General features: G+C 38.0%; 1 protein-coding gene across 2 annotated transcripts in view; it reads right to left on the bottom strand.

Annotated features, from left to right (window-relative positions):
• Window positions 1–10,889, bottom strand: part of LOC128639905 (toll-like receptor 2) — a 75,725-nt gene extending 64,836 nt beyond the window's left edge. For both annotated transcript variants that reach the window (XM_053692161.1, XM_053692160.1), the window contains exon 1: window positions 10,724–10,889. The gene's annotated coding sequence lies outside the window, so the exon portion shown is untranslated. The remainder of the gene's footprint in view (window positions 1–10,723) is intronic.
• Window positions 10,890–12,379: the final 1,490 nt, after the last annotated feature.

Genomic DNA, 12,379 nt, shown 5'->3' with positions numbered 1-12,379 from the left:
GCCTGTCGGGCCTCCCGCCCCGTAGCCCCCTCTTTATAGCAAAGAAAATGTTAGATAACACCCCTATGGCACTGCCCCCCTCATACAAGCTCCACTGGCAAACAGAACTAGGGAGAGAAATATCTGAAGAGCAATGGCAGGCGATTCTCTATAGCACTTCCAAGTCCTCGTCCCTAGCTAGAATCTTGGAATTGAATCATAAGATCCTATTCCGCTGGTACCTCACACCCGAAAGAATTAAACAAATCTACCCGAGAGCAGGCGCCACTGGCTGGAGGGGGTGTGGGGCGGTGGGAACGATGGACCATATATGGTGGTACTGTCCAGTGATTTCCCCTTTCTGGAGGAGAGTAGAGAGATTCCTTAAGGAGCTTATGGGTCCAACATTTAGCTTAACACCCCTCACTGCCCTCCTGAACCATAAATATGAAAAGATTTGTAAGATCAGATGGAAACTCCTACAAATTACCATTAATAGTGCGAAAGCACTCATCTCCCGGAATTGGAAATCCTCAAATGTCCCCACGACCCAGGATTGGCTCCACCACATCTCGGAACTCTTGGAGGGGGAAGAGTACTCCTTCTTCAAGAATGGCAATCTGGCCTTCTTTCATGAAGTCCGGTTCTATTGGGAGTCTTTCTCCCACACCCTGAGAGAGATGACACACTCTATCCCACCCGGCACCCCTTAGGGAACAATGCCTCCGACCAGACAGGCCGAGGTCCATCGGTCCGACGTGGAGGTCCTCTTCATGCGATCATTCGCCGCACACTGAGGATTCAAGGCAAGGTATTGTATTGGGGGGTACCGTTGCATTCCTATTGGCTGAAAAATGTAAATCAGCCAATAGGAATTAGAGCTGCTTAAATCCTATTGGCTGACTTGAACAGCCAATAGGATTTAAGCAACTCTCATTCCTATTGGCTGATTTGAATCAGAATAATGGAATTATTTTTATGGGATTTTTATTTTTTTTGCAATGGGATTTTTTTTAATTTTTGGGGTGTTTTTTTTTTAGGCATTTTTTATTTTTAATAGGCCGAAAAAGAGCTGAACCTTTTTGGGGCAATGGGTAGATTAGGTTTATTTTATTTTGTGGGTTTGGAGGGTGGGGGTTTGTAATGTCAGGGGGTGTTTGTTTTGCTTTTTTTTCAAAAGAGCTGTTAAAGGGCCACTAAACCCAAAATCTTTCTTTCATGATTCAGATAGAACATACAAATTTAAACAACATTACAATTTACTTCTATTATTTATTTTGCTTCATTTTTTAGATATCCTTAGTTGAAGAAAAAGCAATGCACATGGGTCAGCCAATCACACAAGACTTCTATGTGCAGCAACCAATCAGCAGCTACTGAGCATATCTAGATATGCTTTTTAGCAAAGAATATCAAGAGAATAAAACAAATTAGATAATAGAAGTAAATTAGAAATATGTTTAAAATTGCATTCTCTTTCTAAATCATGAAAGGAAAAAATGTGGGTTTAATGTCCATTTAACTTTAGGGCAATGCCCTACAAAAGGCCCTTTTGAGAGCCCTTGGTAGTTTATTATAGATTAGGGTTTTTTTTATTTTGGGTTGTTTTTCTTTTTAAACGGGGTGTTAGAATAGGAATAATTTTTATTGTTTTGGATAATTTTGTTTGTTATTTTTTGTAATGGTAGTTTTTTTGTTGTTATAATTTTAGTGTTTTTTATTTTTTGTAATTGTAGTTTTAATTTTTTAGTAATCTTACGGCTAGATTCCGAGTTTTGCGTTATGAGTAAAAAAGCAGGGTTAAGGCTCATAACGCTGCTTTTTCACTACCGCTGCTATTACGAGTCTTGTAGGTACTGCTGTCCCGCACACTTTTTTGGCCGTACCGCAAATTAACTTACACAATTTGCGTAAAGTCTTTTTTTAATGGGACTTCCATTGCGCCAGTATTACAAGCTTTTTTTTTAGGCCAAAAAGTGAGCGGTACAGCCTATCCCGCAAGATTCGTAACGCATTCTAAAGTCAGTAGTTATGAGTTTTACACTACAAAGCCGTAGCATAAAACTCATAACTAAAGTGCTAAAAAGTACGCTAAACACCCATAAACTACCTATTAACCCCTAAACTGAGGCCCTCCCGCATCGTAAACACTAAAATAAAATTATTAACCCCATATCTGCCGCTCCCGACATCGCCGCCACACATAAACATATTAACCCCTAAACCGCTGCACTCCCGCATTGCAAACACTAGTTAAATATGCCCTAGTTAAATAGTGTTTTTTTTTTTTTTTTTTAATTTAGGTAATTGTATTTAATTTAGGTAATTGTATTTAATTTAGGTAATTTATTTAATTGCAGTGTAATATTAGGTGTTAGTGAAAGACAGGTTAGGTTTTATTTTACATGTAAATTTTTATTTATTTTCGCTAGATAGTTAGTAAATAGTTAATAACTATTTAGTAACTATTCTACCTAGTTAAAATAAATACAAACTTGCCTGTAAAATAAAAATAAACCCTAAGCTAGCTACAATGTAACTATTAGTTATATTGTAGCTAGCTTAGGGTTTATTTTATAGGTAAGTATTTAGTTTTAAATAGGAATTATTTAGTTATGAATAGTAGGTTTTATTTAGATTTATTTTAATTATATTTACGTTAGGGGGTGTTAGGGTTAGACTTGGGTTTAGGGATTAATAGCTTTATTATAGTGGAGGCGACGATGGGGGCGGCAGATTAGGGGTTAATAAATGTAGGTAGGTGGCAGCGATGTTAGGGGTGGCAGATTAGGGGTTAATAATATTTAACTAGAGTTTGCGAGGTGGGAGTGCGGCGGTTTAGGGGTTAATATGTTTATTATTGTGGCGGCGATGTTGGGGGCGGCGTATTAGGGGTTAATAAGTGTAGGTAGGTTGCGGCGACATTGGGGGCGGGAGATTAGGGGTTAAAAATATAATGTAGGTGTCAGCGATGTTGGGGGCAGCAGATTAGGGGTTACTAAGTATAATGTAGGTGTCGGCGATGTCCGGAGCGGCAGATTAGGGGTTAATAAGTATAATGCAGGTGTCGGTGATGTCGGGGGCGGCAGATTAGGGGTTAATGTGAAAATAAAAAGTGATAAACTAAATAATACACAAATATAAAAGTAACAATGAGATATAGGGTGTAAGGATATGGGTGATCTGTGGGAGTCCTCCGCAATTCCAGTGATTGAAGTGATTTCTTGCCTCAAAAACAAAATAAGAAAAATATAGTGCAATACAATTTGGTGAAAAAGAAATATTATCTTCACATTCGTAGTCCCACCAAGGGGTTGCTCACACTTTGCTGAGCCTACCACGCGCACACCCGGTTTTATACTGCCAGGTAACCAGTATATACCAACCGCAAACAGCTGCTTCAGGTAAAAAGATTATTTATTTAAAATACATAAAATCATTAAAAGCCACAAATATACACATCAAAGTATACAGTCACTCGGGTATCGAACCACTAGCAGAGCTTTAAGTGGGACTCCGGGAGAGATAACTTATCCTTTGGTAGGGTGGAGAGAAAAAGCGTGCCACATCAACTTCCCCCTGGGTAAGTAGTAATCTCTCAATACCTGTCCTGGCGACCTTACTTGTACACAACGTATAGTGGCGTTCAGTTAATGTTCCTGACGTACATTTCACCGTAAGCGTACGGCTTTATCAAAGGAAAGTTGTACGTCAGGAACATTAACTGAAGTTTTTTAAAAAAATTGTTTCGGCAGTTTAGTTCTTTTTTAAAAAAAACTTTATTTATTTATTTAACTAATGAAAACTAAATACATTTTTTAGCGTCGCACATTTCTACTATTTATAACTGTCCCTAATTGGCCATAGCAAAGTAAGGTGACCTAAGTTACATCATGGCAGCTCCCATTGTTTTATAGACACTAAAGCTTTACACTTATTTTGTCAATATTTAAACAGCTAATTAAACTTTTTAAAAAAATGCATCTAACTGTTATTCTCAGACTAAATTTTTCTTTGAATGGCTCATTCTACTTAACACTTATTTAGTGTTTAATGTCCCTTTAAGCACCACAGTACTCCAAAAATTAACCATTGAACATCCATAGGGTTTATCTTCATGTCTCTTTACCCAAGACTGCCCATTCACTTTTGCTGAATTTTTAAGTAGCATGTTATCAGGCTATGCAGCCAATCAAAAGCCATAACAACCATGCCATAGAGTCTGAGCAGAATAAGGCCTGAAGCTTTGACTCACTGCTACTAACCTGTCCATCCCTTTATCTCTAACTCTCTCTCCCTCTCATTTCTTATCTCTGTCTACCGCCCTCTACCTATCTTTCTCTCAACCTCAACCTCCCACCCCCTACCTATCTTTCTTTCAGCATCTCCTCCCTATCTCCCTCTGCCTGCCCCACCCTATCTCTCTCAACCCCCCTTCCTATCTTTCTTAACCTCCCCCTCCTTATCTCTCTCTACCTCCCCCTCCCTACCTCTTAACCTTCCCCTCTCTATCTCTCTCTCTGCCTCGCCATCCTATCTCTCTCAACCTCCTCCTCCTCCCTAGCTCTCACTGCCCCCTCTCTATCTCTCTCTCGAACCTCCCCCTCCTAATTTCTCTCTGCCTGCCCCACCCTATCTCTCTTACTGCTTCCCCTCCCTATCTCTCATTGCCCCCTCCCCTTCTCTCTCTCTCTACCTCCCCCTCCTAATCTCTCTTTGCCTTGCCCTCCCTATTTCTTTCTTCCTTCCCCTCCCTATCTCTCTCTCTGCCTCCCACTCACTATAACTCTTTCTCCCTCACATACCTCCCTTGTTCTCTCTCTCCCTCCACTCTCTCTCACAATAGTCTCATTAGAAAGGTATGTTCAATGACTATCCTGTATTTCATTTTTTTTTCTTTAAAGCTTCTAAAATATTGACCCACAGCCCCGTGTAAAGAAGTTGGTTATAACTAATTTATACTAAGCCTTTATAAAATTACTTTAAAGGGACAATTTGTATTGCTTAAAAAGATAGATAATCCCTTTACTACACAACACCCAGTTTTGCATAACAAACACTCAGCCAGATTATGAGTTTTGAGCGCTATAGGGAAATTAACGACCGCAACACCTCCCTATATCGCTGGTATTACATGTTTAAAAAAAGCAGGCTTGTGCGGGCGTATGGTTGCACCAAAATCAAGCGCTGCTGTTACGTGCTCATGCACAATTTCCCCATAGACATCAATTGGGAGAGCCGGCAAAAAAAAAGCTTAACATCTGCGATCACGGAAACAAAAGCTCAGTAACGCAGCCCTATTGATGTCTATGGGGAAAGAAAAAGTTACGTTTAAACCTAACACCCTAACATAAAAACCACGTCTAAACACCCCTACATAATGTTATTAACCCCTAATCTGCTGACCTTAACATCGCCGCCACCTAAATAAAACTATTAACCCCTAATCTGCCGCTCCCGATATTGCCGCCACCTACATTACAGTTATTAACCCCTAATCTGCTGCCCCTAACATTGGGCCACCTAAATACACTTATTAACCCCTAATCTGCCGCCCTTAACATTGCTGCCACCTACATTACAGTTATTAACCCCTAATCTGCTGCCCCTAACATCGCCACTACCTAAATACACTTATTAACCCCTAATCTGCCGTGCTTAAAATTGCCGCTACCTACATTACAGTTATTAACCCCTAATCTGCCGCGCCCAAAATCGCCACCACTATACTAAAGTTATTAACCCCTAAACCTCTGGCCTCCAACATCCCTAACACTAAATAAATATATTAACCCCTAAACCTAACCCTAACATAACCCTAAGCATAACTCTAACCGTAACGTAACCCTTAGCATAACCCTAACCCTAACACCCCCTAACTTAAATATAATTAAAATAAATCTAAATAAAGCTTACAATTATTACCTAAATAATTCCTATACAAACTTACCTGTGAAATAAAACCTAAGATAGCTACAATATAAGTAACTAGTCCTAAAGCCCGTTCACACGGGCCGTGTTGTGTTATACATATTTATTTAATCTCTCTCTCTCTCTCTCTCTCTCTCTCTCTCTCTCTCTCTCTCTCTCGCGCATGACTGCTTCAGACAAACACTTGTCTTTTATAATATAGGATAGTTATATTGTAGCTAGCTTAGGTTTTATTTTTATTTCACAGGTAAGTTTGTATTTATTTTTACTAGGTAGACTAGTTAGTAAATAGTTATTAACTATTTACTAACTACCTAGCTAAAATAAATACAAAGTTACCTGTAAAATAAAACCTAACCTGTCTTACACTAAAAACTAACATTACAATAAAATAAAATAAATTAAATTAATCAAATACCATTATCTAAATTACACACAAACGTTAAACACTAAATTACACAAAATAAAAAACCAAATTATCAAAAATAAAAACAAATTACTCCTAATCTAATAGCCCTAGCAAAATAAAAAAGCCCCCACCAAAATAAAAAAAGCCTACACTAAACTACCAATAGCCCTTAAAAGGGCCTTTTACGGGGCATTGCCCCAAAGAAATCAGCTCTTTTACCTGTAAAAAAAAATACAAACAGCCCCCCAACAGTAATGTTAGGTTTTATTGTAAGGCAGGTAAGGTTTTATTTTACAGGTAAGTTTGTATTTATTTTAACTAGGTAGCTAGTAAATAGTTAATAACTATTTACTAACTAGTCTAACTAGTTAAAATAAATTCAAACTTACCTGTGAAATAAAAATAAAACCTAAGATAGCTACAATATTATAACTATTAGTTATCTTGTAGCTAGCTTAGGTTTTATTTTATAGGTAAGTATTTAGTTTTAAATATTAATTATTTAGTTAATAATTGTAAGTTTTATTTAGATTTATTTTAATTATATTTAAGTTAGGGAGTGTTAGGGTTAGGTTTAGACTTAGGGTTAAGTTAGGGTTAGGTTTAGGGGTTAATATATTTATGTAGTGATGTGGGAGGCCAGAGGTTTAGGGGTTAATAGTTTAATTTAGTATATTTCATTGTGGGGGGCTTGCGGTTTAGTGGTTAATAGGTTTATTATAGCGGCGGTGTGGGCGGAAAGCAGATTAGGGGTTAATAATATTTAAATAGTGTTTGCAATGCGAGAGGGTGGCAGTTTAGGGGTTAATAATTTTATTATAGTGGCGACGATGTCGGGGAGCGGCGGAATAGGGGTCAATACATTTTTTAAGTGGCGGCGATGTCCGGAGCGGCAGATTAGGGGTTAATAATTTTATTTTAGTGTTCGCAATGCAGGAGGGCCTCAGTTTAGGGGTTAATAGGTAGTTTATGGGTGTTAGCGTACTTTGTGACAGTTTAGTTATGAGTTTTATGCTACGGCTTTGTAACGTAAAACTCATAACTACTGACTTTAGATGGCGGTACGGATCTTGTCATTTTAGGCTGTACCGCTCACTTTTTGGCCTCAACGCAAAACTCGTAATACCGGCGCTATGGAAGTCCCATTGAAAAAGGACTTTTTTAAAAGTGTGGTACTGACATTGCGTGACGGCCAAAAAGGTGTGCAGTGCGGGCGTATGGTTGCACCAAAATCAAGCGCTGCTGTTACGTGCTCATGCACGATTTCCCCATAGACATCAATTGGGAGAGCCGGCAAAAAAAAAGCTTAACATCTGCGATCACGGAAACAAAAGCTCAGTAACGCAGCCCTATTGATGTCTATGGGGAAAGAAAAAGTTACGTTTAAACCTAACACCCTAACATAAAAACCACGTCTAAACACCCCTACATAATGTTATTAACCCCTAATCTGCTGACCTTAACATCGCCGCCACCTAAATAAAACTATTAACCCCTAATCTGCCGCTCCCGATATTGCCGCCACCTACATTACAGTTATTAACCCCTAATCTGCTGCCCCTAACATTGGGCCACCTAAATACACTTATTAACCCCTAATCTGCCGCCCTTAACATTGCTGCCACCTACATTACAGTTATTAACCCCTAATCTGCTGCCCCTAACATCGCCACTACCTAAATACACTTATTAACCCCTAATCTGCCGTGCTTAAAATTGCCGCTACCTACATTACAGTTATTAACCCCTAATCTGCCGCGCCCAAAATCGCCACCACTATACTAAAGTTATTAACCCCTAAACCTCTGGCCTCCAACATCCCTAACACTAAATAAATATATTAACCCCTAAACCTAACCCTAACATAACCCTAAGCATAACTCTAACCGTAACGTAACCCTTAGCATAACCCTAACCCTAACACCCCCTAACTTAAATATAATTAAAATAAATCTAAATAAAGCTTACAATTATTACCTAAATAATTCCTATACAAACTTACCTGTGAAATAAAACCTAAGATAGCTACAATATAAGTAACTAGTCCTAAAGCCCGTTCACACGGGCCGTGTTGTGTTATACATATTTATTTAATCTCTCTCTCTCTCTCTCTCTCTCTCTCTCTCGCGCATGACTGCTTCAGACAAACACTTGTCTTTTATAATATAGGATAGTTATATTGTAGCTAGCTTAGGTTTTATTTTTATTTCACAGGTAAGTTTGTATTTATTTTTACTAGGTAGACTAGTTAGTAAATAGTTATTAACTATTTACTAACTACCTAGCTAAAATAAATACAAAGTTACCTGTAAAATAAAACCTAACCTGTCTTACACTAAAAACTAACATTACAATAAAATAAAATAAATTAAATTAATCAAATACCATTATCTAAATTACACACAAACGTTAAACACTAAATTACACAAAATAAAAAACCAAATTATCAAAAATAAAAACAAATTACTCCTAATCTAATAGCCCTAGCAAAATAAAAAAGCCCCCACCAAAATAAAAAAAGCCTACACTAAACTACCAATAGCCCTTAAAAGGGCCTTTTACGGGGCATTGCCCCAAAGAAATCAGCTCTTTTACCTGTAAAAAAAAATACAAACAACCCCCCAACAGTAATGTTAGGTTTTATTGTAAGGCAGGTAAGGTTTTATTTTACAGGTAAGTTTGTATTTATTTTAACTAGGTAGCTAGTAAATAGTTAATAACTATTTACTAACTAGTCTAACTAGTTAAAATAAATTCAAACTTACCTGTGAAATAAAAATAAAACCTAAGATAGCTACAATATTATAACTATTAGTTATCTTGTAGCTAGCTTAGGTTTTATTTTATAGGTAAGTATTTAGTTTTAAATATTAATTATTTAGTTAATAATTGTAAGTTTTATTTAGATTTATTTTAATTATATTTAAGTTAGGGAGTGTTAGGGTTAGGTTTAGACTTAGGGTTACGTTAGGGTTAGGTTTAGGGGTTAATATATTTATGTAGTGATGTGGGAGGCCAGAGGTTTAGGGGTTAATAGTTTAATTTAGTATATTTCATTGTGGGGGGCTTGCGGTTTAGTGGTTAATAGGTTTATTATAGCGGCGGTGTGGGCGGAAAGCAGATTAGGGGTTAATAATATTTAAATAGTGTTTGCAATGCGAGAGGGTGGCAGTTTAGGGGTTAATAATTTTATTATAGTGGCGACGATGTCGTGGAGCGGCGGAATAGGGGTCAATACATTTTTTAAGTGGCGGCGATGTCCGGAGCGGCAGATTAGGGGTTAATAATTTTATTTTAGTGTTCGCAATGCAGGAGGGCCTCAGTTTAGGGGTTAATAGGTAGTTTATGGGTGTTAGCGTACTTTGTGACAGTTTAGTTATGAGTTTTATGCTACGGCTTTGTAACGTAAAACTCATAACTACTGACTTTAGATGGCGGTACGGATCTTGTCATTTTAGGCTGTACCGCTCACTTTTTGGCCTCAACGCAAAACTCGTAATACCGGCGCTATGGAAGTCCCATTGAAAAAGGACTTTTTTAAAAGTGTGGTACTGACATTGCGTGACGGCCAAAAAGGTGTGCAGTACATCTATTCTGACAAGACTTGTAATAGCGGCCATAACGATGCTTTTTCACTCATAACGCAAAACCTGAATCTAGCTGTTTATTTGTTATTGTGGTGGGGGATTGCGGTTGACAGGTTGATATTGCGCATGCGTTAGGTGTTAATTTATATTTTACAGGCAGTTACGGGAGTTACGGTGCTCCCATACTCAGCGCAAGGCTTGTATTTTACAGGCAGTTACGGAGGTTGCGGTGCTCCCATACTCAGCGCAAGGCTTGCTGCGGCTGCCTTGTGTGGTGAGGTGGAAATGGAGTAAAATTTCTCCATTTTCGCCACGTAAGTCCTTGCACTGAATATTGGATACCGATTTGCGACGCGGTCCCATGTTAGCTTATGGGAGTAAAAATTGCGGCCAAAGGGTGAAATATACGTGCTGCATTTATATTCGGTGCCGTATACGTAATGCCAAAATCGCGTAAAAACAGACAGCGGCGGATTTTGCGGGCGACACTGCATATGTAATGGAGCCCCAATATTTTTAGATATCTGGACATTAATTAATAGATACTGAACACAAAAATAATAGGTTTCTTAAATATGTCCAGTTTTGCATGGCTAGATTTAGGTAATGTTGCAGGGTACCATTTATTTGCTGCTTGTCCTCTCATTTGAGTTTGCCCATCAACCAGAATTCCCGACACACATATTTTAGTTTCAATTTTTCCTGGGACCAAAAAATCTCTGGCACATGGCGCAGTGGGCTGCATGTGGCCCCAGGGCCACCAATTGGCCATCCCTGATTTACAACATCTCTTCTAAAGTGATCAGGGATTACATACCTTATAGATTTCCTTTTTTCTGTTGGTGATTTAAGTTTCTGTTGTAGGTCAGCAATTACGGTATATAAATATCTTCTCCTATTGTGTTTTAAATCCAGAAAAAAACTGCAAATAGCAAAGATTTAACGACCTGCTAACTACAGAAAAGTCTGTGCTGTGCAGAAAAATAAACTTTTACTTCTGTATATCATTTAGGGAAGGACTGCAAATCACAACATTTTTAAAAACTGTTTAAAAAGTCCAAAACATTCCTTCATTTGTAAAGCAAATATTTGCTCCGGTGCCTCTACAAATATTCCAAACAAGCAGTTTCGATTACAGAGACACTTTGCTGCAGAGTCCCACCCCTTTATGGTTTACATAGCCCCACCTACTCCACAACAAGCTTATACAATTCTAGTAGTATGTTTTAGCCCTACTGATAGCTTAAAGTCATATTTCATCTTTTAATGATTGAGATAGAGCATGTCATTTTTAAATTCACTTCTACTGAGAAATGTTATTTGTTCTCTTGGATACCTTTGTTGAAAAGAATATTGACATATTCTCAGCAGAAGCAATACACTACTGGTGATTGGTGGTTATGCACATTTGTTTTTTGTCACTGGCTCACCAGATGTGTTCAGCTAGCTCTCAGCAGTGCATTGTTAAACTGGAGATGACTTTAACTATCACCTAGATTACTTTTGGCGTTAACAGGGGTGCAGTGCTAACGAGCAGTTTATGCTCACCGCTCACTTGCAGACAGCGCTGGTATTAGTTGTTTTTTTTTTAAACCCGGCGTTAGCTGCAAAAAAGTGAGCGAAGAGCAAATTTTTTTTCCACATCTCACATCAATACCAGCACTGCTTACGTTAGCAGTGAGCTGGTAAAATGTACTCGTGCACGATTTCCCCATAGGAATCAATGGGGGAGAGCCGGCTGAAAAAAAACCTAACACCTGCAAAAAAGCAGCGTTCAGCTTCTAACGCAGCCCCATTGATTCCTATGGGGAAATAAAAGTTATGTTTACACCTAACACCCTAACATGAACCCCGAGTCTAAACACCCCTAATCTTACACTTATTAACCCCGACATCGCCGACACCTACATTATATTATTAACCCCTAATCTGCCGCTCTGGACACCGCCACCACCTACATTATACTTATGAACCCCTAATCTGCCGCACCCAACATCGCCGACACCAACATTATATTTATTAACCCTAATCTGCTGCCCCTAATGTCGCCGCAACCTACCTACACTTATTAACCCCTAATCTGCCGCCCCCAACGTCGCCGCCACTATAATAAAGTTATTAACCCCTAAACCTAAGTCTAACCCTAACACCCCCTAACTTAAATATAAAATTAAATAAATCTAAATAAAATTACTATCATTAACTAAATTATTCCTATTTAAAACTAAATACTTACCTATAAAATAAACCCTAAGATAGCTACAATATAACTAATAGTTACATTGTAGCTAGCTTAGGGTTTATTTTTATTTTACAGGCCACTTTGTATTTATTTTAACTAGGTACAATAGTTATTAAATAGTTATTAAATATTTAATAACTACCTAGTTAAAATAAAGACAAATTTACCTGTAAAATAAAACCTAACCTAAGTTACAATTACACCTAACACTACACTATAATTAAATAAATT

Source organism: Bombina bombina, chromosome 9, assembly GCF_027579735.1.
Source record: "Bombina bombina isolate aBomBom1 chromosome 9, aBomBom1.pri, whole genome shotgun sequence".
NCBI classification, from domain to species: domain Eukaryota; kingdom Metazoa; phylum Chordata; class Amphibia; order Anura; family Bombinatoridae; genus Bombina; species Bombina bombina.
This window is presented reverse-complemented; position numbering and strand designations above follow the sequence as displayed.